General features: G+C 41.7%; 1 long non-coding RNA gene across 1 annotated transcript in view; it reads right to left on the minus strand.

The window, feature by feature from the left end:
• LOC138991469 (uncharacterized) overlaps positions 1 to 21,019 on the minus strand; it is a 74,206-nt gene that overhangs the window by 31,805 nt on the left and 21,382 nt on the right. The window contains exon 2 of the long non-coding RNA XR_011467414.1: positions 10,176 to 10,605. This is a non-coding gene — a long non-coding RNA (uncharacterized lncRNA). The remainder of the gene's footprint in view (positions 1 to 10,175; positions 10,606 to 21,019) is intronic.

Consider the following 21,019-nt stretch of genomic DNA (forward strand, 5'->3'; position numbering starts at 1 on the left):
AGTGAAGAGCAGGAGGTATGGGTATTGGATGAGGGTGGTCAAAAGGTACAAACTCCCAGTTACAAGATAACTATTGGGGATGTAATGTATTACATGATAATATAATTGATCTTGCTGTATGATGTATCTGAAAGTTGGTAAAAGATCCTAAAAGTTTTCACTACAAAAAAAGAAAAAAAATGTTTGGGTGTCTTATACAAGATGACGAAAGCTAAATGTACTCTGGTCATCACTTTGCAACATATGTAAGTCATTACGATGTGAATTTACACAGTGATATATGTCAATTATAACGCAATAAAGCTAAAAGGAAAAAATAAACTAGAAATAAATTTAATTACCAAATTTGTCCTAGGGGAGGGTGGGGAAGAACAGCGTGTGGTCTTTAAAAAAAAAAAATCACAAACTATGAAAGAAATTTAACATCATAAAAACAAGAAACTTCTATACAGAAAAAAGAAAACACCCACCAAAAGCAAAGTCAAGGGCACAATCAACAAAATCAGGAAAATATTTGAAACTCACATCACAAACGATTTAATCTAATATATAAGATAGGCAACTTAACAGAAAACCAACCAATGGATAAAACTAAAATATGACAATTTTGATAAAAAAAATCCAAAGACTTGGAAACAAATTCTGTTCGCAAGGCTGAGGAGCAATAGTCTTTCTCATACATCAGTGGTAACAGTATAAAGTGGTACGATCCCTACTGATGGCAATTTGTTAATTTAATAAATCAGATCAGATCAGATCAGTCGCTCAGTCGTGTCCGCCTCTTTTCGACCCCATGAATAGCAGCACGCCAGGCCTCCCTGTCCATCACCAACTCCTGGAGTTCACTGAGACTCATACTCTTTCAAAATTAAACATGTACCCTTCCCTTTATGTATGTAAAGATCTCTGATATATCTTAAGTAAAGAAAATAAAGTATGGAACAGTGTGTAAATGAGGCAGAAATCTGTCTGAAAGGGAGAAAATGTTCATTCCTACTTGTATGTATATCCATTAAATAACCACAATGGTGCGGTCACTCACCTAGAGCCAGATACCTCGGAGTGTGAAGTCATGTGGGCCTGAGGAAGCATTAGTACAAAAAAAGCTAGTGGAGGTGATGGAATTCTAGCTGAGCTATTACAAATATTAAAAGATGATGCTGGGAAAGTGCTGTACTCAATTAACAGCAAATTTGGAAAACTCAGCAGTGGCCAAAGGACTGGAAAAAGTTGGTTTTCATTCCAATCTCAAAGAGGGCAATGCCAAAGAATGTTCAAACTACCACACAATTGTACTCATTTCACAGCTAGCAAGGTAATACCAAAATCCTTCAAGCAAGGCTTCAGCAATACTTGAACCAAGAACTTCCAGATATTCAAGTTGGATTTAGAAAAGGCAGAGGAATCGGAGATCAAATTGCCAAAATTCATTGGATCATAAAAAAAGCAAGGGAACTCTAGAAAAACATCAGCTTCACTGACTAAACTAAAGCCTTTGACTATGTGGATCACAACAAACTGTGGAAAATTCTTGAAATGCGAATACCAGACCACCTTACCTGCCTTGGGAGAAATCTGTATACAGGTCAAGAAGAAATCGTTAGAACCGGTCATAGAACAATGGCCTGGTTCAAAATCAGGGAAGGAGTATGTCAAGGCTATGTGTTGTCACCCTGCTTATGTAACTTTAATGCAGAATGTGTGTGTGTGTGTACTCAGTGTTGTCCGACTCCTTGTGATCCCATGGACTGTACGCCACCAGGCTCCTCTGTCCATGGGATTTTCCAGGCAAGAATACTGGAGTGGGTTGTCATTTCCTTCTCCAGGGGACTTCCTGACCCAGGGATCAAACCTGGGTCTTCCACATAACAGGCAGATGCTTTACCCTCTGAGCCACCAGGGAAGCGCAGAGTGCATCATATGAAATGACAGGCTGGATGAATCACAAGCTGGAATCAAGATTGCCAGGAGAACTATCAGTACCTCAGATATGCAGGTTAAAGCACTCTAATAGCCTTCCATGCTCCTCTGTCCTTGGAATTCTGTAGGCAAGAATACTGGAGCGGGCTGTCATTTCCTACTCAGATCAGATCAGGTGCTCAGTCGTGTCCGACTCTTTGCGACCCCATGAATCGTAGCACGCCAGGCCTCCCTGTCCAACATCAACTCCTGGAGTTCACTCAGACTCACGTCCATCGAGTCAGTGATGCCATCCAGCCATCTCTTCCTCTGTCATCCCCTTCTCCTCCTGTCCCCAATCCCTCCCAGCATCAGAGTCTTTTCCAACGAGTCAACTCTTCGCATGAGGTGGCCAAAGTACTGGAGTTTCAGCTTTAGCATCATTCCTTCCAAAGAAATCCCAGGGCTGATCTCCTTCAGAATGGACTGGTTGGATCTCCTTGCAGTCCAAGGGACTCTCAAGAATCTTCTCCAACACCACAGTTCAAAAGCATCAATTCTTCAGCGCTCAGCCTTCTTCACAGTCCAACTCTCACATCCATACACGACCACAGGAAAAACCATAGCCTTGACTAGACAAACCTTTGTTGGCAAAGTAACATCTCTGCTTTTGAATATGCTATCTAGGTTGGTCATAACTTTCCTTCCAAGGAGTAAGCGTCTTTTAATTTCATGGCTGCAGTCACCATCTGCAGTGATTTTGGAGCCCAGAAAAATAAAGCCTGACACTGTTTCCACTGTTTCGCCATCTATTTCCCATGAAGTGATGGGTCCGGATGCCATGATCTTCGTTTTCTGAATGTTGACCTTTAAGCCAACTTTTTCACTCTCCACTTTCACTTTCATCAAGAGGCTTTTTAGTTCCTCTTCACTTTCTGCCATGAGGGTGGTGTCATCTGCATATCTGAGGTTACCGATAATTCTCCTGGAAATCTTGATTCCAGCTTGTGTTTCTTCCAGTCCAGCGTTTCTCATGATGTACTCTGCATATAAGTTAAATAAACAGGATGACAATATACAGCCTTGACATACTCCTTTTCCTATTTGGAACCAGTCTGTTGTTCCATGTCCAGTTCTAACTGTTGCTTCCTGACCTGCCTACAAATTTCTCAAGAGGCAGGTCAGGTGGTCTGGTATTCCCATCTCTTTCAGAATTTTCCACAGTTGGGGGAGAAATATCAATAACCTCAGATATGCAGACAAAAGTACTCCAGTGGCAGAAAGTGAAGAGAAACCAAAAAGCCTCTTGATGAAAGTGAAAGAGAAGAGTGAAAACGCTGGCTTAAAACTCAACATTCAAAAAACTAAGATCATGGCATCTGGTCCCATCACTCCAGAGCAAATAGATGGGGAAACAATGGAAACAGTGACAGACTTTATTTATTGGGCTCCAAAATCACTGCAGCCATGAAATTAAAAGATGCCTGCTCTTTGGAAGAAAAGCTATGACAACCTTGACAGCATATTAAAAAGCAGAAACATCACTTTGCTGACAAAGGTCCAACAGTTAAAGTTATGGTTTTCCAGTAGTTATGTATAGATGTGAGAGCTGGACCATAAAGAAGGCTGAGCACCAAAGAACTGATGGTTTTGAACCGTGGAGCTGGAGAAGACTCTTTTTTGAGAGTCACCTGGACAGCAAGGAGATCAAACCAGTCAATCCTAATGGAAATCAGTTCTGAATATTCATTGGAAGGACTGTTGCTGAAGCTCCAATACTCTGGCCACCTGATGTGAAGAGCCGGCTCACTGGAAAAGACCCTGATGCTGGGAAAGATTGAAGGCGGAGGAGAAGGGGAGAACAGAGGAGGGGATGGCTGGATGGCATCACCGACTTGATAGACATGAGTTTCAGCAAGCTCCGGGAGTCGGTGATGGGCAGGGAGGCCTGGTGTGCTGCAGTCCATGGGGTCGCAAAGAGCTGGACACAACTGAGTGACTGAACAACAACAAAATGATATCATGATGTATTTTTCATTTGACTGCTTTTAAATTCAGATTTGTTGAGGCATAATTTACACAAAATAACATCTACCCTCTTGGTTCAGTCTCCACCACAGTCAAAGGATACGACACTTTCATTAAACTGTTCTCTCATGTCCTATCCCACCACCCCTACCTCCTGACCACTACCAATCTCATTTCTGTCCTGACAGTTTTGCCTTTTCCAGAATGTCCTATAAATGAAATCACAGTAGGAAGTCTGTGTGTGGCATCTTTCATGTAGCATAATTTTGGTACCTACAGTTTGCTCCTCTATCGCTGGGTAGTACCTTCACTGTATCACATCATAGTGGCTTTAATTTGAATGTCACTTATTGTGAGTGGCTTTGAGCATCTTTAAATATGTTCAAAAGCCATCTGACACTCTTTCCTGTGAAATGAAAGTTTCTGCCCAGTGTTTTATTGGGTTTCTGATCTCGCAACTCATTTTTTTGAGAGCTCCTTGTACATTAATGAGATTAGCCCCTTGTGATAGTTTGCAAATACTATTTCCCAGTTTGCTACTGATTTGATAGTATTTTTGGTATGCAGATATACCGTAATTTTTATGTTCTGGTCAAGAGTTTGAAGGGCTTTTGACACTACCAAGTTACAAAGGAATTCTTCCATTTTCCCCCCTCCTAGATCTTATATGGTTTCATTTCTTACATTACAGTTGACCCTTCAAAGTGGGGGTGGGCAGTGAAGGTGGGGGTTAAGGGTGCAGTTGAAAACCTGCATATAACTTTATAGCTCCCCTCCCACCCCTGCCCACCGGCAGTTCCCCACCTGTGGATTCAAACAACTGCAATTCAAACCAATGCTGTTCAAGGGTCAACTGCGTATCTCTGACCCACCTCAATGTATTTTGGTGAGCAGTATGAGGTTTAGATTAGAGAAGGAAATGGCAACCCACTCCAGAGTTCTTGCCTGGAGAATCCCAGGGACAGAGAAGCCTAGTGGGGTCTATGGGGTCACACAGAGTTGGACATGACTGAAGTGACTTAGCAGCAGCATGTGGTTTAGATCCAGTATTTTTTTTCAAATTGCTATCCAATGATCACAACACTACTTATTAAAAAGTTCATTTTTTCCACAGTGATCTGAGATGGTGATATCCATACACCATCTCTCTCAGTAAGAGTTTTTGGAATTTCTATCCAACTATCCAACAACAGCAGACGGATTCTTTAACACTACTGCTACACAGCTGCATAGAGTTGGACACAACTGAGCATGCACACATGAAGTAGTGACCAGTAACAGAAGCAAAGACTTAGAATTCCAATGAAAAAATCACAACACGTGAAACAGTAAAAAAACATGTCACACAAGTTCAACGTTCATCCACAGAGCAGCAACAATTTTACTATGTACCCATTTTTATAACATAGAACATGTTTCCAAGCACCATAATTGTATTATCAACAATAAAAAGATTATATAGATTTTTTCCTCTTTTCTTCTTCCCTCACACTCTTTCGTATTTAACCATATATGTGTTCAATCAAAGTACTCTAGTAATTCAATAGACTCAATGATTATTGATTGATTGCTTCCTAACCATTTTAATTAAGTGACAATCCTTTGAAATGACACTATTTCAAAATAGTATATATTCTAGAATCTCTCCCTTGCCACCACCTAAATTAGAGAAACCAGCAAACTTTATTTATTATGAAAGGCAAGGAGAGGAGATCTCTGAAGTCACTTCACTACTTGGGTTTAACAGAATATTCCCCCTAGCGCCAAATCTTATCTCTAATAGATAGTATGTGAGAAGACTCTACACAAGTGAAAACAGAAAATGCAATTACATTTTATTGCAAGAAATTTGGAAAACGTATTTTTAACAAAGTTAGCTATTCAAAAGTGTTACCTTAGGCTGTCTCTTAATAGCTCCTTTTCACAAGTGTGAAATTTAATGAAGGCAGCAACATTTACAAGCAAGACCAAAATGGTATCTTAATTACTAGCTGCATCTTCTTAGGCAACAAGAAATTAAATGGAAAGAGAAATTAGTTTTACAAATGGCATCATACATCTTTATGTTACACCCCCCTCCATCAAGTCACAGATGGTTGTATGTCTTGAACTCACTAATATTGTAGGCAATTTTCTTTTCCTTGGACACACTCCAATCCATCAATACTCTAAATTATATCTTATTTTTGAATCATTTACAAGGACTGAAACTGTTTATCAGAGTGATTTAACATGCATTGACCATATGAAGTGGGCTTTTGCCTCACTGGGCTCTACACAAATATGAAACTTACAACTTGTTAAAACCACTGGCTGTATAAGGTACAGTGTTCTCATTACATACAGTTTGGAAGAATACTTTGACCGGATTTCCTAAAGGAAATCAGTCCTTAATATTCACTGGAAGGACTGATGATGAAGCTGAAACGACAATACTCTGGCCACCTGATGCAAAGTTCTGAGTCACTGGAAAAGACCCTGATGCTGGGAAAGATTGAAGGCAGGAGGAGAAGGGGATGACAGAGAATGAGATGGTGGGGTGGCATCACTGACTCAATGGACATGAGTTTGAGCAAGCTCTGGGAGCTGGTGATGGACTGGGTAGTCTGGCATGCTGTAGTCCATGGGGTCGCACAGAGTCGGACATGACTGAGCAACTGAACTGACTGAATAAAAATCTAATTAACTCTAATAAAGGATTCCTGGTTCAGTTACTACTACCAAATTTAACAGAAAAACTCTGCAGTAAAGTCATGGATAATGTTACGTCTGCTTGTCATGTAACTCATGTCTTAAAATAGGTACTCAGAAAGCTCAGGCAGGACTGCTCTCCTCAAATGAGTATGTATAGAGCTCATGCATTACAAAGAGCCCAGAGATTTTGCTTCCAATCATGGCTGAGTAATTCCTATTGGAAAAACAATTCTACATATAAAAACTATGAATTCTGGACACAAACAAAACAAAAATCCAACAACTCCCCTAAGAGTACTAGAGGGCAATCAGAAGCAGAAAGATTCTACAGTGGAGGGCTGAGCCCTGGGCTGAGTTTTCCTTCCATTTCCTAGTTGGGCAGGACCCAAACCATGCCATGCCAAGAGGCTAAGACAAAGAAATCTACAGTCTTACTTTAAGATTGAAAGATTTCAGGGCAAATAGTATTGGGGTCCAGCCCCGGTTGGATCTAGGGTTCCCTTGGGATGACGGCATTGGCGAAAGGATAGCAAAGCGGAGAGATCAGAGGCTTGATCTAATTGGTTTACGCAGAAAGCCAATAAAACCTGTGACACCAGGTTTGCACTGACCACAGAGGCCACAGGCGCTCTCTCAAATTGTGCAAATTGCCCCACCTTAGGCACCTTCTCAAGTGGGTCTTAGAAGCCCGGGCCAGTAAGTGGTCTCAGAGGGCCCCCACACTCCAACTAGTCATCCTGAATGAAGAACAGAGAAGAAAAGGAGAGAAAAGGAAGCAAGAATGACACGGGGAGACCAAGTGTGGTGAGCAAGGTCCGTAGCTTTATTTTCAAAAGGAGCTTTTATACCCTAAGTTGTACATAGAGGATAATAGGGGGTGCAAAGGCATGCAAGGTCAGCAGTCCCTGACCCTTATCGAAACCAGGCTTTCTTTCTGCAAACTTATCATATGCAAAAGCTTTTATCATATACAAAGGTCTAAGGTTGTTAACATTAAAGCTACTACTTATATTTCTATATGCCAACTATATTAATCAATACACTCCCAGGGTCACAGTGGGTAAGGGATATGGAAACTTGGCAGCAAGCATTAGCTCAACAAAGAAATCCTCTACTAGTTCTATTTTAACAATTTTAACTCCCCGAGAAGCTCTGCATTGTTAGAATATCTTAAGCTTCCCATTCCTCTCATGGTTGGGATGCTGTGAACAATCACATGAGCAGCTGTAAGAGTCCAGAAACCTGTCAGCAAGTTAGAAAGCTTTCTGAGGGATATGAATTGGAACACACCTATTAAACCCTGAAGACTTATTAACTAGAGGTCTAAGTTGATCACCTTACAGAGAAAGGTGGTCAGTGATAGCCCCCCCATTAATGTCAGAAGAGTTGGTGAAAGTCGTAAAATAGTAAAACAGACAGATTCTGGTTTGGGGGTAGACGCTCAGGAAGGTCCAGGGGGCGCCCCTCGAGCCCTGACTTGCCTTGCCCATCAGGCCTCTCCCGCTTGACCTTGTCATGGGTGGGAACTCCCATGCTGGCTCCCAGCATCTCCCCCTTTTTTATTTCTTAAGACAGCCAGATGTAATTCAGTTGCAAGCTTCTGAGTGCTCTGCCAGAGAATCCTGACAATACAAGGAAGAGTAATTATGAAAAGCAGAATTAGAGCAGCCACAGCAGCACAGCTAAAAATAGTAGAATGCTCTTTCCTGAAATAAAGTTAGAGAAAGTGTGGAAAAAGTCACTTGCTACTCCTGCAGCAGTAAAATCTAATTGAGAGTGTTCCATGGTCTTTATCTGGTTGTGAAGTTTCCCTAAATCTAAACTAATATAGGAGCTGTTCCAGATACCTGAAATATGATTTTTAATCTTTTTCCAGTCATAATCTGTCTCCTTTACTTTCAGGGGTGTTACACATATCCACCGGTAGTCAGCATGACAGGACAGTGTCAATTTTATTTTTAATGCCTGTAATTTAGTCCCAATATGTATTACTGCTTCTTCTAGGGTGTCTATCCTCATCTCTAGCTTCCTGTCTATAGCTTCCTGTGTTGCCAATGTTAAAGAAACATTTTTGGACATAGTATCAACATATTGAGCAGTATGTACTTGTTGAGTCAATGATATTGCTGCCACAGTAACAGAAGTAATTGCAGTTATTAGAGCTGCTATTCCCAAGATAAGTAGGTCCACAAACTGTCATGATCTCATTAAATCTTGTAGTTGTTGTAACACAGCAAGACCATAATTATCATACCAATGTGTGGTTACAGTTACAGGCACCATAAGATAGGGTGGGTGTTGTAACACCACAAAAGAGCAAACATTATATTGGGGGGGTCAAACAAGATGAGAGCATACATTGTTCACAAGACACTACATGAGGTCCACCTGAATAATGTATTTGTATATTAAGTCTTTTGGAGTCATTAGCGAAGAGAAAAACATAAGGCGAGGGTAGACAAGCTAAAACAGAATAAGTAGAAATATTTTTTGGCCGGGTTAAGGTAATAGGGGCAGTAGCCATAAGGGCCCTCCAAATTTCTGGTTGCCAAAAAGTTCTGCCCTTAGCTGTATAAGACAGCATAGGAGGAACAAATTGATTACGATGTCATCTAGTGGCGCATAATGGCCAAGGCACTGGATTTTTTTTTTTTTTCAACTGTCAAATCTACTGTTAAATGCATCATTGGTCATTGGATCCTGACCTGGATCCAGGCTGCTCCAGTCCTGAATAGTATAATTTCCTCCTCCTGGTATCCTATAATCAATTCTAGAATTATAAGTACAAGATTTCCAAATCGGATACCCTCAACGATCGTCTATGGTGTTCCATATGACATCTGAAGGGGCAGCATTATGACAATTTGGATATTTTGGTGGAGATTTGGAAAGCAGGGATTTATAGGGGTCAAAGATCCAAGGCATGCTGCTGCTGCGTCGCTTTAGTCGTGTCCGACTCTGTGCGACCCCATAGATGGCAGCCCACCAGGCTCCCCCATCCCTGGGATTCTCCAGGCAAGAACACTGGAGTGGGCTGCCATTTCCTTCTCCAATGCATGAAAGTGAAAAGGGAAAGTGAAGTCGCTCAGTCGTGTCCAACTCCAGTGACCCCATGGACTGCAGCCTATCAGGCTCCTCCGTCCATGGGATTTTCTAGGCAAAAGTACTGGAGTGGGGTGCCATTGCCTTCTCCAGATCCCAGGCATACAAGCCAGTAATATCCAAACTGACCGGTAATTTAAGGATGGGGAATCTGTTATAATTGCTTTTTTAGAGGCTCCAATACATCCTTCTTTGGTAGGAGTAATAAAGCTTCCTGTATGATCAAAGGGGAAGTTAAAACAAACAGGAAGATCATCTGTTAATCCCTTAAAGGTATAACTGAAATTAACAGGGTATTTATCCTCTGTATAGGAAGCATATGACCCTCCCAATAACTGAGGCTGGTTTGTGTGGACCCGTATAGGGTCACTGTTTCAAGTAACTACTTGAAAGGTCAGAGGATCTGGGAAGTATGCCCAGTACTTTTTTGGAGCGGGGGAGGAGGCGCTTACCTGGCAAGATAGTAAGGCAAGCATAGCAATAAACACTCTCTCAGGAGAGGCTGGAGAGCCCTTCGGGGAAGCTATCCCTTGTAGCTGGTGACAGAGCATCTTAATCTGTCCCCAGGTAGGTATGGAGGCTTGTTGAGTTGCACGAGTTGGGCGTCCTGGTGGACTCCTGTGGGGTAAAGAATTAGGGGGAACAATATCTTTCATATGGAGTGGTGACATCTGTCTGGTGGGTGGTTCTTCTTCCTGTTCATCCGGGATCTCTGGTGTCATTCGTCTCGAGGTCAGCGGGACTTCCCACATTGGTGGAGGGAGTGGAAGTAGAGGATGTCCCTTCTTTTTTTGTGGTCTAGGCAATAGGGGGACCAGGTGTCTGGGGGGCTGCGATATGACGAATCAGTCTGTCCGGGATCCAAATCGGAGAATCTGCGTCCTGTGGAAAAACACAAGCATATCCTCAGCCACTAGTTAATAATGGGTCGGGACCCCTCCATTGTCCAGAGAGGAGGTCCTTCCACTTCACCAATGGCTTTTTATTTTGTTGTTCTGGACACCAATGACAAAGCATTGTAGTGGCTCTGGATGAATCAACATTCAGGTTATTTATTACAAAGAGAGCATGCTGCAGGATCTGATTGGGGGAACTATATTTAAATTCCCCTTCCTGTAATTTTTGAATTTGTATTTTTAAATGGTAAGGAAGAAAATGCTACAATGTCAAGAGCAGGCTCCATGTGGCCCTAAAAGGCTAAAAGAACTAGAGAAAAATTTCAACTGCTGCCCACCTTGGAGATGAGTTTCCAGTTCCACTTCAACCAACCTAAAAGCTTGATTTAAAAAAATAAATAAAATGGATACTCTTAGGAGGAACATAACAGAATCCAAAGCCTTTACAATAATATGTCATTCATAATGTCTAGGACGCAACCCAAATGTGTGCCATGATTCAAAAATGGGAAAATGTGAATCATACTCAGATATTCATTCAGTGGAGACTGACTCCAAGGACCCCATATGTTGAAATTTACATACAAGGAATTTAAAGCAGCTATGATAACTATGTTCAAAGACATCAAGGAGAATATGCTTATAAGGAATAAAAAGAAAAAACTCAGCAGATAAGTAGAAACAGAAAAGGAGTAAATTGGCCATTTTAGACCCAACAGAAGCAGAAAAGATTCAAAAGAGGTGGCAAGAATACACAGAAGAACTATGCAAAGAATGTCCTAATGACCTGGATAACCATGATAGTGTGGTCATTTATCTAGAGCCAGACATCCTGGAATGTGAAGTCAGGTGAACTGCAGGAAGCATTACTACAAACAAAGCTAGTGGAGGTGATAGAATGCCAGCTGAGCTACTTCAAATCCCAAAAGAAGATGCTACTAAAGTTCAGTTTGGTTCAGTTGCTCAGTCATGTCCGACTCTGCGACCCCATGGACTGCAGCACACAAGGCTTCCCTATCCATCAACAACTCCTGGAGCCTACTCAAACTCATGTCCATCAAGTCAGTGCTGCCATCCAACCACCTCATCCTCTGTCGTCCCCTCCTCCTCCTGCCTTCAATCTTTCCCAGCATCAGGGTCTTTTCCAGTGACTCAGTACTTCACATCAGGTGGCCAAAGTACTGGAGTTTCAGCTTCAGCATCAGTCCTTCCAATGAATATTCCAGGGCTGATTTCCTTTAGGATGGCCTAATTGGATCTCCTTGCAGTCCAAGGGACTCTCAAGAGTCTTCTCCAACACTACAGTTCAAAAGCATCGTTCTTCAGCACTCAGCTTTCCTTATAGTCCAACTCTCACATCCATACATGACTACTGGAAAAACCATAGCTTTGACTAGACAGACCTTGGTTGGTAAAGTACTGTCTCTGCTTTTTAATATGCTGTCTAGGTTGATCATAGCTTTTCTTCCAAGGAGCAAGTGACTTTTAATTTCATGGCTGCAGTCACTATCTGCAGTGATTTTGGAGCCCCCCAAAATAAAGTCTCTCACTGTTTCCTTTGTTTTCCCATCTGTTTGCCATAGAGTGATGGTACTGGATGCCATGATCTTAGTTTTCTGAATGTTGAATTTTAAGCCAACTTTTTCACTCTCCTCTTTCACTTTCATCAAGAGGCTCTTTAGTTCTTTTTCGTTTTCTGCCATAAGGGTGGTGTTATCTGCATATCTGAGGTTATTGATATTTCTCCTGGCAATCTTGATTCCAGCTTGTGCTTCATCCAGCCCAGCATTTTGCATGATGTACCTGCAAAGTGCTGCACTCAATATGCCAGCAAATTTGGAAAACTCAACAGTGGTCACAGGACTGAAAAAGGGCAGTTTTCATTCCAATCCCAAAGAAAAGCAGTGCCAAGGAATGTTCAAACCACCGTACAATTACGCTCATTTCACATGAAAGTAACATAAAGCTCAAAGTCCTTCAAGTTAGGCTTCAACAGTACATGAACTGAGAACTTCGAGATGTACAAGCTGGGTTTATAAAAGGCAGAGGAACCAGAGGTCAAATTGCCAACATTCACTGGATGGTGGAAAAAGCAAGGGAATTCCAGAAATACATCTACTTCTGCTTCATTAACTATGCTAAAGCCTCTGACTGTGTGGATCACAACAAACTGGAAAATCCTTAAAGAGACGGGAATGCTAGACCATACTTGTCTCCTGAGAAACCTGTATACAGATCAAGAATCAACAGTTCCAACAAGACACAGGAACAACGGACTGGTTCCAAATTGGGAAAGGAGTACGTCAAGGCTGTATACTGCCACCCTGCTTATGTAACTTACATGCAGAGTACATCATGCAAAATGCAGGGCTGGATGAAACACAAGCTGAAATCAAGACTGCCAGAAGAAATATACACAATCCTGGATATGCAGATGATACCATTCTAATGGCAGAAAGGAAAGAGGAACTAAAGAGCTTCTTGATGAGGGTGAAAGAGGAGAGTGAAAAGCTGGCTTAAAACTCAATGTTCAAAAAACTAAGATCATAGCATCTGGTCCGATCACTTCATGGCAAATAGATGGAGAAGCAATGGAAACAAAGGCAGATTTTATTTTCTTGGGCTCCAAAATTACTGCAGACAATGACTGCAGCCATGAAATTAAAAGAGGCTTGCTCCTTGGAAGAAAAGCTATGAGAAACCTAAACAGTGTATTAAAAAGCAGAGACATTACTTTGCTGACAAAGATCTGTATAGTCAAAGCCATGGTTTTTCTAGTAGTTATACAGATGTGAGAGCTGGACCATAAAGAAGTCTGAGCACCAAAGAGTTGATGCTCTTGAATTGTGGTGCTGGAGAAGACTCTTGAGAGTCCCTTGGACTGCAAGGTGATTAAACCAGTCAATCCTAAAGGAAATCAACCCTGAATATTCACTGGAAAGACTGACGCTAAAGCTGAAGCTCCAATACTTTGGCCACTTGCTGCAAAGACCTGACTCATTGAAAAGACCCTAGCGCTGGGAAGGACTGGGGGCTGAAAGAGACAGGGCAACAGAGGATGAGATGGTTGGACAGCATCACTGACTCAATGAAGATGAGTTTCACTGAAAAGACCCTGGCGCTGGGAAGGATTGGGGGCTGAAGGAGATGGGGCAATGGAGGATGAGATGGTTGGACAGCATCACTGACTCAATGAAGATGAGTTTCAGCAAAGTCCAGGAGACAGTGAAGGACAGGGAAGCCTGGCGTGCTGCAGTGCATGGGGTCACAGAGAGTCGGGCATGCCTAAACAGCAGCAAAAAATAGAAAAGGAATAAATTGGACATTTTAGACTTGAAATTACAATATCTGAAACAAAAAAGTTCACTGGATGAGCTAACAGCACATGAAGGGAATAGGAGGACATTTGAAATTAACAGAGATTAGACAATATTTAGAAAGAAAAAATATATTTAAAAAAAAACCTCCCAGAGCCTCAGGGACTTATGGGAAAAGGTATAATGTATATGTAACTGGATTCCTAGGAGAGAAAATACAAAATAAAAAATATCTGGAGGAATGAATACTGGCCAAAAATGGACTAAATATGCAAGATATAAATTTGCAAGCTCAGCAAACCCCAACAAACACAAAGAAAAATATGCCCAGTCACAGTCATAATCAAAATGACGAGAATTACCTTGAAGCAGCCAAAAGAAAAAAACACATTTCATGTAAGGAATAATAAATGATTTAAAGTCTGCTTACTTCTCACCAGAAACAACAAAAGCCAGAAGAAACACTGGATCAACAACTTTAAAATTCTAAAAGAATAAAAAATGATAAATCCAGACTTCTATACTTGGTAAAAATATCCCAAGAATTAAGGTGAAATACTTCTTTCCTATAGTTGGGCAGGGGAGAGTTGGGGGTAGGGGAGGTTTTGTTTTCCAGGGGGTCTCGAAGAGTCGGACACAACTGAGAGGACTTCACTTTCACTTTTCACTTTCATGCATTGGAGAAGGAAATGGCAACCCACTCCAGTGTTCTTGCCTGGAGAATCCCAGGGATGGGGAAGCCTGGTGGGCTGCCATCTATGGGGTCGCACAGAGTCGGACATGGCTGAAGTGACTTAGCAGAGAGTTTTAGATAAAACAAAACTAAAACAATTCACTATCAGCAGATCTGCATTATAAGAAATGCAAGGAAGTTATTAGGCAGAAGGCAAAGGATACCAGGTGGAAACAGATCTTTACAAAGGAATGGAGTAAATAAACCGAGATGGCTGGTTCTTGTATTTTATGTGCTGCGGTACATAAATTTTAACTCTAAGTAGGTTATGAAAAACGAGTTTATATATTTTAATTCCTAGATTAATAAGTTTCTCTCTCTCTCTCTCTAGTCATTAAGTCATGTCTGACTCTTGCGACCCCATGGACTGTAGCCTGCCGGGCTCCTCTGTCCATGGGGTTCTCCAGGCAGTAATACTGGAGTGGGTTGCCAATTCCTTCTCCAGGGGATCTTCCCGACCCAGGAATCGAACCTGGGTCTTCTGCATTGCATGCAGATTCTTTACTGACTGAGTTATGAGGGAAGGCCTAATAACTAATTCCTAATTCCTTTTAAAAATACAGTGGGGAATAGTTAAAAAGCAGAAACAGAAGAAAAACAGAGGCGATAACAACCATAGCAATAATTAATTTTTAGCAGACTAAACATAAAATACCTTGAATCACTGCCTTGTTGTGGTGAAGGGGCTTGCATAGCTCAATGATGCTACGAACCATGCCACGTAGGGCCACTAAAGATGGACAGGTCATAGTGGAGAGTTCTGACAAAATGCGATTCACTGGAGGAGGGAATGGCAAACCACCCCGGGATACTTGCCGTGAGGTGAGAACCCCACGAACTGTATAAAAAGACAAAAAAATATGACACCGACAGATGAGCCCCCCCAGGTTGGAATGGGTCCAACATGCTACTAGAAAAGAGCGGAGGACAGCTACTAACAGCTCCAGAAAGAATGAAGCGACTGGGCCAAAGCGGAAATGACGCTCAGCTATGGATGTGTCTGGTGATGAAAGTAAAATCTGATGCTGTAAAGAACAGTACTGCATAGGAACATGGAATGTTAGGTCCACGAATCAAGGTAAACCGGATGTGGTCAAGCAGGAGATGCAAGAGTGAACATCAACATCTTAGGAATCAGTGAACTAAAATGGCTGGGAATGGGTGAATTTAATTCAGATGATGATTATATCTACTACTGTGGGCAAGGATCCCATAGAAGAAATGTAGTAGATTTCATAATCAACAAGTCCAAAATGCAGTACTTGGGCGCAACCTCAATGATGACAGAATGATCTCGGTTCGTTTCTAAGGGAAACCATTCAACATCACGGTAAATCAATCCTATGCCCAACCACTGATGCCGAAGAAGCTGGTTGACTGGTTTTAGGAAAACCTAGAAGACCACCTAGGACTAACACCAAAAAAAAATGTTCTATTCATCACTAGGGACTGCAAAAGTAGGAAGTCAAGATATAACCTGGAGTAACAGGCAAGTTTGGCCTTGGAGTATAAAATGAAGCAGGGCAAAGGCTAACAGAATTCTGCCAAGAGAATACACTGGTCATAGCAAACACCGTTTTTCAACAACACAAGAGACGACTCTACAAATGGACATCACCAAATGGTCAATACCAAAATCAGACTGATTACATTATTTGTAGAAAGATGGAGAAGCTGTATACAGTCCACAAAAACAAGACCTGGAGCTGACTATGGCTCAGATCATCAGTTTTCCATATCAAAATTGAGGCTTAAACTAAAGAAAGCTGGGAAAACCACTAGGTCAGCCAAGTATGACTTGAATCAAATCCTCTATACATATACAGTAGAGGTGACAAATAGATTCAAGGGATTAGATCTAGTAAACAGTGTGCCTGAAGAACTATGGACAGAGGTCCGTAATATTGTACAGGAGGCAGTGAATGAATCCATTCTAAAGAAAAACAAAAGCAAGAAGACACAGTGCTTCTCTGAGGAGTCTTTACAAATAGCTAAAGAAAGAAAAGCAGGAAAAACCAAGGGAGAAAGGGAAAGGTTCAGTTCAGTTCAGTCACTCAGTCAAGTCCGACTCTTTGTGACCCCATGAATTGCAGCACGCCAGGCTCCCTGTCCATCACCAACTCCCGGAGTTCACTCAAACTCATGTCCATGGAGTCAGTGATGCCATCCAGCCATCTCATCCTCTGTGGTCCCCTTCTCCTCCTGCCCCCAATCCCTCCCAGCATCAGAGTCTTTTCCAATGAGTCAACTCTTCACATGAGGTAGCCAAAGTACTGGAGTTTCAGCTTTAGCATCATTCCTTCCAAAGAACACCCAGGACTGATCTCCTTTAGGATGGACTGGCTGGATCTCCTTGCAGTCCAAGGGACTCTCAAGAGTCTTCTCCAACATCACAGTTCAAAAGCATCAATTCTTCGGCGCTCAGCTTTCTTCACAGTCCAACTCTCACATCCATACATGACTACTGGAAAAACCACAGCCTTGACTAGATGGACCTTTGTTGGCAAAGTAATGTCTCTGCTTTTCAATATGCTACCTAGGTAAAGGTACACTCAACTAAATGTAGAGTTTCAGAGAACAGAAGGAGGGACAAGAAGCCCTTCTTCAATGAACAACACAAAGAAGTAGAGGAAAACAGAAGGGGAAAGGCTAGAGATCTCTTCAAGAAAATTGGAAATATCAAAGGAACATTTCAGTCAAAGATGAGCACAATAAAGGACAGAAACAGTAAAGACCTAATAGAAGCAGAAGAGATGAAGAAGAGATGGAAAGAATACACAGAAGAACTGTACAGAAAAGATCTTACTGACCAGATAACCATGATGGTGTGACCATTCACCCAGAGCCAGATATTCTGGAGTGTGAAGTCAAATGAGCCTTAGAAAGCACTGCTGTCAATAAAGCTAGAGGAGGTGATGGAATTCCAGCAGAGCTATTTAAAATCCTAAAAGATGATGCTATCGAAGTGCTGCACTCAATAGGTCAGCAAATCTGGAAAACCCAGCAGTGGGCACAGGACTGGAAAAGGTCAATCCTCATTCAAATTTCCAAGAAGGGCAGTACTAAAGAATGTTGAAACCACTGGACAATTGCACTCATCTCCCATGCTAGTAAGGTTAGGCTCAAAATCCTGCATTGTAGGCTTCAGCATTACATGAACTGAGAACTTCCAGATGTCCAAGGTGGGTTTAGAAAAGTCAGAAGAACCAGAGATCAAATTGCCAACATCTGCTGCATTATAGAGAAAGTAAGGGAATTCCAGAAAAACATCAACCTGTTTCATTGACTATGTGTGGACTGGATCATAACAAATTGTGGAAAACTTTTTTAAAGAGATGGGAGTGTCAGACCATCTTACCTGTCTCCTGAAAAACTTGTATGCAGGTCAAGAAGCAACAGTGAGAACCCTGTATGGAACAAGTGACTGGTTCAGGACTGAGAGGAGTACAAGGCTGTGTGTTGTCACCCTGTGTACTTAACTTCGGAGAAGGCAATGGCACCCCACTCCAGTACTCTTGCCTGGAAAATCCCATGGATGGAGGAGCCTGGTGGGCTGCTGTCTGTGGGGTCGCACAGAGTTGGACACAACTGAAGCGACTTCACTTTCACTTTTCACTTTCATGCATTGGAGAAGGAAACGGCAACCCACTCCAGTGTTTTTGCCTGAAGAATCCCAGGGACGGGGAGCCTGGTGGGCTGCCGTCTATGGGGTCACACAGAGTCGGACACGACTGAAGTGACTTAGTGGCAGCAGCAGAGATACTAAAGAGGACCTAAAGAAACTGGAGAAAAGCTATGTTCGTGGATTGGCAGCCCCAATACAGTTAATGGGTTTGAACTGTGTTATCCACTGGTATGTACATTTATTCTAACAGTAAATACTACATTACTACACAATCCCCTGGTTGGTTGAATCAGTGGATGTAGAACCACAGATACAGAGGGAATGCATAGTTGAAGGAGCCGTGTAGCAGGAGGGCCCAATATGTTATACAGGGTTTGTCAACTATGCAGAGGCCTAGGGCCCGAACCCCTGCATTGTTCAAGGGTCAATTGTACTGTTCAGATGTCAGGCCTCTCCAAATTGACTAACCAATCCAATCCCAGCAGGTTTGTGTTCACAGGACTGGCAAACTCTTTCTAAAATCTATACAGAAATTGATGGCCAAAATAGTTTTGAAAATGTAGAAGGTTGATATTAAGATTTACAACAAAATTATAATAATTAAAGCTGTTACTGGATAACATATAGATGAGATGAACAACTGAATATGCAACTGTATAACAAAATGAATGTCAACCCTTACCTCATGCTACAGATGAAATTTACTTAAAGGGACGGAAGACCAAAGCTTCCAAGAAAAAAAATGTAAGAGAAAAATCTATGCAACTTTGAGACAGGAACAGATTTAAGATAGGACTCTAGAAAAGCAAATAGAAAATAGCAGGACTTGGGGCTTCCATCCTGGGTCCTGACTCCAAACCTTAGAGTGCCATCAAGAAGGGGTTGCTTAGCCTAAGGCCCTGACGTGATGAAGTACACATCGAGACCTGAGCAGAAGCCCAGCTGAGCTCCCAAGTCGTGGGCACCAGCAGGAGAGCACATCCCTGTGAGCCTCTAAGGAGAATTTTCTGAAGAATCAAAGGGCATAAGTTATTGACAGCAAAGGTGTTTTAGCCAACTGACCTCTGCTCCTGGACAGACAGAACTAAAGCAACAATCCAGGGGAGGAGCCAAGATGGCGGAGGAGTAGGACGGGGAGAACACTTTCTCCCCCACAAATTCATTAAAAGAGCATTTAAATGTCGAGTAAATTCCACAAAACAACTTCTGAATGCCGGCAGAGGACATCAGGCACCCAGAAAAGCAACCCAACTCTTCAAAAGGAGAGAGAAGAAATACAGCTCCACCCACCAGAACACCAACACAAGCTTCCCTAACCAGGAAACCTTGACAAGCCACCTGTACAAACCCACACACAGTGAGGAAATGCCACAATAAAGAGAACTCCACAAACTGCCAGAATACAGAAAGGACACCCCAAACTCAGCAATTTAAACAAGATGAAGAGACAGAGAAATACTCAGCAGATAAAGGAACAGGATAAATGCCCACCAAACCAAACAAAAGAGGAAGAGATAGGGAATCTACCTGATAAAGAATTCCGAATAATGATAGTGAAATTGATCCAAAATCTTGAAGCTAAAATGGAATCACAGATAAATAGCCTGGAGACAAGGATTGAGAAGATGCAAGAAAGGTTTAACAAGGACCTAGAAGAAATAAAAAAGAGTCAATATATAATGAATAATGCAATAAATGAAATTAAAAACACTCTGGAGGCAACAAATAGTAGAATAACAGAGGCAGAAGATAGGATTAGTGAATTAGAAGATAGAATGGTAGAAATAAATGAATCAGAGAGGATAAAAGAAAAACGAATTAAAAGAAATGAGGACAATCTCAGAGACCTCCAGGACAATATTAAATGCTACAACATTCGAATCATAGGGGTTCCAGAAGAAGAAGACAAAAAGACAGACCATGAGAAAATACTTGAGGAGATAATAGTGGAAAACTTCCCTAAAATGGGGAAGGAAATAATCACCCAAGTCCAAGAAACCCAGAGAGTCCCAAACAGGATAAACCCAAGGACAAACACCCCAAGACACATATTAATCAAATTAACAAAGATCAAACACAAAGAACAAACATTAAAAGCAGCAAGGGAAAAAAACAACAAATAACACACAGGGAATTCCCATAAGGATAACAGCTGATCTTTCAATAGAAACTCTTCAAGCCAGGAGGGAATGGCAAGACATACTTAAAATGATGAAAGAAAATAACCTACAGCCCAGATTATTGTACCCAGCAAGGATCTCATTCAAGTATGAAGGAGAAATCAAAAGCTTTTCAGACAAGCAAAAGCTGAGAGAATTCTGCACCACCAAACCAGCTCTCCAACAAATACTAAAGGATATTCTCTAGACAGGAAACACAAAAACGGTGTATAAATTTGAACCCAAAACAATAAAGTAAATGGCAACGGGATCATACTTATCAGTAATTACCTTAAACGTAAATGGGTTGAATGCCCCAACCAAAAGACAAAGACTGGCTGAATGGATACAAAAACAAGACCCCTACATATGTTGTCTACAAGAGACCCACCTCAAAACAGGGGACACATACAGACTGAAAGTGAAGGGCTGGAAAAAGATTTTCCATGCAAATAGGGACCAAAAAGAAAGCAGGAGTAGCAATACTCATATCAGATAAAATAGACTTTAAAACAAAGGCTGTGAAAAGAGACAAAGAAGGTCACTACATAATGATCAAAGGATCA

The sequence above is a fragment of the Bos mutus genome, chromosome 17, assembly GCF_027580195.1.
Source record: "Bos mutus isolate GX-2022 chromosome 17, NWIPB_WYAK_1.1, whole genome shotgun sequence".
Lineage (NCBI taxonomy): Eukaryota > Metazoa > Chordata > Mammalia > Artiodactyla > Bovidae > Bos > Bos mutus.